Source organism: Alexandromys fortis, unplaced genomic scaffold, assembly GCF_014885135.2.
Source record: "Alexandromys fortis isolate MF-2015 unplaced genomic scaffold, M_Fortis_MF-2015_v1.1 scaffold_147, whole genome shotgun sequence".
Classification (NCBI taxonomy): Eukaryota; Metazoa; Chordata; class Mammalia; order Rodentia; family Cricetidae; genus Alexandromys; species Alexandromys fortis.
The window spans coordinates 426,825-432,056 of record NW_026068029.1 but is presented as its reverse complement, the minus strand read 5'-3'; positions in this window follow the sequence as shown (position 1 = coordinate 432,056).

Genomic DNA, 5,232 nt, shown 5'->3' with positions numbered 1-5,232 from the left:
GATTTTTGTGCAAAGAGTAAAAATATGGAAAGTCCTATAGTGGGTTAATATGGCTTCTGTATGTGAGGAGAGATGAATGAGGACCATGCTAATGCTGGGGAATGCAGAGTGCAAAGAGAAAATGGGTGGTCTTGTTTTTTTTTCAAAAATATAAAATATGATACCACTTATGTAAAAACTGTTACAGAAATTCAGTAGACCTACCAAGGTTTTGAAATTGTGGTCCAATAAATGGCACACTTATATAATCCAAATGCATTGCATATTACTAAGACTTAATCATTAGATAAAAATATGAAGTCTAAAGATTATGAACAAATACTAAGAATGCAGCCCACACTAAAGAATACAAAAGCTCTATCACTGCTAGTAATATAGCAACTCAGACAACATGAAAATCCTTTTACTATAATCACCTAGATACACTGAGTAAAACCTCCTGTGATTATTTTAAATGTACAACGAGGCTCACAAATAATAAAAGCCAACCCCCAGGTGCCAGAAACAAAAGGGAAAAAGAAAAAGCAGAAGAGTGAATGCTTGAGATAACAGGGGGTATTTGTCTCCAGAACCTAGGGGTTTGGGATTTAATACCTTACATAGGCACAAGAAATGAGGCTTTGGGCTCTAGGGGGTAGAGAATTAAACTGAGTACTTCACATAAAGCCAAGACCCTCAAAGAACTATTTTATTTATGAAAAGATTTAAAAAACAAGAGAGACCACACAGGGCAACTGGGCTTTGGGTGGGAGAATAATAAAAGCTCTCTGAGAATTTAAAACCACAGGACTACCAGTCCTACGGCTTTCACTCTACCCACAGAATCCCGAGACTTCAGACTAAAAAGTTACATAAGAACAGTTCCTTAAACACCGATACCCCTGGGAAGAAGTCGAACAAAGACATAGAAGCAAAGCTCCCACATCCCAAATATCATGGACTGTTCCAGACATACGAAGATGTGGAGCAACAACGCTCTGCTAATGATGAGTTCATGATGGAAACTTACAAAGCCCACAAGTGAACAACCCAGGCTGATCAAGTGTATGCATATAGTACAAACACATAACTAGGTTCTCCCCCACAAACACACACCGATCATTCAAGAAACACATACAGTAACTGGAGACTAGCAAAGAATCAAACTCTAAAGATAGAACTCGGTGTGGAGGAAAGATAAAAAGAGGAAGAAGAAGAAGACCAAAACTTACATAGTATATCTTGGCATAAATATTTTTTTATTTATTTTTTGAGATTATAATTACATCGTTCCCCCCTTCCCTTTCTTCTCTCCAAAACCTCCCATGTACCCCTACTCAGCATAAATCACTTTTAAAGATTATGAAATGACATAAAACTCTTTGTTAAGATAGGTGAGCGAATTCTAAAATGATTGAAAACTATGTCATGTTTCTGAGCTTGAAGGGTGACTATAGTAAAGGCTAACTTGTAAATGGTGACATGCCTATCAAAAGCCACTAGCTGATTCTACAAACTTCACAAGCTGATTCCAGTGTGCATACCGAAGGGAAAGGGACCAAGAAGAGTCAAAGAAGTCAGGTGACGGCAAGGTTCATGCTACCAGAAAGCAAGAAAAATATAAACCTATAGTGTTTGATACATGAAGTATTTGCAAGAGAACAGCTCCAGAGATCAGTGGATGGTAACCATGAGCCACACGTATGTAGGATCCTGCTATATGACGGAAGTGTCATTACAAATGAGCCCAAACAAATATATTAGTCAATAAATAGCCCAAATCATTTGCAGTGAGTTGAGCAGATAAATGACCTTAAAAAGCAAAATTTAAAAAAAAAAAAGAAGAAGAAAAAGAAAATCTTCAGAGAACCCACTTGATTCTCATTATTTTGGATCTATGTATTCTAAATGAACATTGGATTAGCAAATATTGAAAGAATGCTCCTTGGGAAAATATAGAGTTGGGTTCTTGCCAGGCTTTGGCTACCATTTCTATCAACTGATCAATATATAACTTGTTTTACAAGTATTTTTCTTTAAATATAATCCATTTACTGTGTATTGTCGATTCGTTAACATGAAGCTCATGCCAACAGTACTATCGCGCATGCTTGGAATTATTTTTACTTAGCACATGTATCTGCTCCATAAGGCACCTCACAGTTTAGTTACTCTTAGGGAATACTAGGCACCACTTCACCACTGAGCTTGGGAGCCATTTTCAATAGCAAACTCTTTAAGAAGACAAACACACATATATGAAAAGCGTGATGCATAAGTTTATCTCTGGAAGAACATTTGGTTATGGTCTGGAAACTTAAACAAAAAGGCAGAGTGTCACCATGTTTGACCTCAACTGGAACCATGCATTTGACCCATATTTTCCACCGCCTTCGCACATGACAATTGCACATATTAATATTGAATTATGAATAAGTTTTAGTGAGCAGGGAAATTTGTAAATCTGAGATCTGAGCATGAGGATCAACTACACCTATATGGTTTTTTTAGGGTTCTAGAAAAAATTCTTGAGAATAAATAACCAAATGATATTCACAAAATAACAACAACAACAACAAAAAAAACCCCAGTCATCAGAGATGGCCTGAGGTTTTAGACATTTTGCAAACCCTACATTATCAGTCAGTTTTAATATGAGAGAAGGGGAAAGGAGTTTTGTACACGTAAGTTGAAGACCTCGGGTTTGTTTTCATAGTTGCTGCCCAGCCCATTATGGATGGCACCATTCCCTAGACAGAGGATTCTGAGCTATATGAGACAGGAGAAAGCGACATGAAAACCAGTAGACGCAAGCAGGGGTGTGCATATTCTCCCTTCCTCTTGACTGTGATGTGATGTGACTAGCTGATTGATTTCCTGCCTTGACTTCCCTGAAAAGATGAACCGGGAGCTGAAATTGTAAGCCAAATAAACCCCTTCCTCCTCTGTGATGCTTTCAGTCAGGGTATTTTATCTCAGCAACTGAAATCTTTTCATGTAGCAGTTATTTTTGTTGCTGTTGTTTTTGTTGTTAAGATTTAGCGTAAAGTTACAGAATTCTTGCAAATTTATTTTTAAAGTTTTATGGCAAATCTATAGTTATATTCTTTTTTAGTTTTCATTAATATGGCTAGCTTTTCACGTTTTTTTTCTTCAGCTCAAACCTAGGGCCTTGTGCATATTTACTTTGAATTTAATTGCATTAGAATCAGAGAATGTACTATGTTTCTCAATGATTGGTAATTGTGATCTGTTTCGTGGTCAGTTTTTATAAATGTTCCAGTGTGCTTAAAATATGTATTCTGTAGAGTGGATCTTAAAAATTGCATTTCAAACGTTGATTTGAGTTCCAGAAATGTTTGCACATGCACAGATCTATATAGTATATAGACATGCATTTATAGATACTCACATGATGCATCAGGTTAGTTAGACTGTCCAATATTTCATACTTTTATATTTCCATGACAAGTTATTGACAAAGATATCACAAAGCTTTCTCTATCAATTTAGCCTAGCACTTGTGCAAATTTCTGTATTAATTTTAAAGCTTTGTGATTAGATGCATATACATCTAAATTATTTTCTTCTTCATGGTGAATTATTCCCTTTGCATTTAGCAATAATCTTTTTGTAAAAATTCTCCACAATATTCTTTGTATTGTGAACTGAAGGGAAAAAGAGCTGCACCTGTGTTAAAGATTATACAAGGTCAAATGACTTAGTTTTGTGATTATGGAAAATTAAAATGTTTCAGCCCAAGTCAAATTATTTGGAGCTATTTTCAGTCCCTTTAAAAGTCATTCATTGCCCATTTCTGAGTTTGACAGAATGCCATGGATCCGAGAGAGAGCGGGGGAGGGAGGCATACATGGGAGGGGTTACAGGGAGGAAAGGGAAGGAGAAACAGGATGTAATTATATTTTAATTTAAAAAATTAATGAAACAAACACTTTATTTTATTTTTAGAAAGCCACTAGCTTCCATCAATCCACTCTTGTTGCCGCCTTGGGTGGGTCACTAGTCTAGGGGTTGTAACCCACCCTGCAGCTAGTTATTCCAGGGTCTCGGAGGGGCGCTACCTGGAAGGGAATGAGCTAAGACAGAAGAAGGAGGCCAAGCAGATTTGTCAAAGCCTCCGTTTATTAGGGTCATGGTTGCTGTTTATATAGGCCCGAGATGAGGACTTTGAGGGGCAGGGAAACTGGATTCTTGCCGCGTGTTCCAGGTCATGTGGTTCAGGTTCCTCACGTAGGCCAAGAGGTCACATTCGGACAGGTAGGCCAAGAAGTCACGAGTTGCCACACCTGGTTCCCTGGATAGCTGGAATGTGAGGCGTGTTCTGCTAACAGATTAACAGTTAATTGGGTGTGGGGCAGATTTTGTCAATAGAACGTAATTATGGGTGTGAGGTTCCCTGCAGACTCCCCAGGGTGATGGTTCCTGTAATGATTTTTAGGGGGAAATGGCTCATGACACACTCTAACAGTATCTCCTATATTGTGTGAGGTCTGGGATGGAGATTTCCACACTCTGCTATAACTCTCAAAACTGATGTTTCTCCCAATGTATTAATGTGTTTTGATGCATGATTTTTTTCTGCCACTGTAAAGATTGATTAAAAACTGTTACCATGTTAGAACATAGAATTAGAGGTAATACAGGTTTCTGAGCATGACCATACATATTTAAATAAATTATCATTTGTTCTTTGAGGTGAAAATTACATTTTTACAACAGCATTAATACCTATCTTGTCTGATGGTAGAATTATCATGATTTCTGTCAGACTGTTTTCCTGCCTCTGGGAGTTTCTTTTGCTTTTCTCCGAGTTTAGATATTCATTTCAAAAGATATCTGATACAATTCATGCATTATTTCTGATATATGCAGCAGGCAGACTTGTAGGATCTGGATTGTTTCTCAATCTTGAAGTTCTAAAGTTGTAAAACTAATGAAACATAGCCTAACCTTTCGACAGAACTTAATTGTCTGATATGCAATCAGAACAGCAGAGTAAGTTGTAGTATATATAACCAAGACCCTGTCTTATCAGTCAGGTTCTCAAACCATATTAATTATAGGGCTCAATCTGAATATACTTATTTTATAATTCCAACAAACATAAAAAAATAAGGGCTTTGTTGTTGGTCTCACAGTCTCTCTCAAGATTCTGATATGACCCTCATCCCTGAAGGTGGTCCCCCACCACTGAAGATCGCTGGTTATGGAATCTCCAAAAATGATGACAGA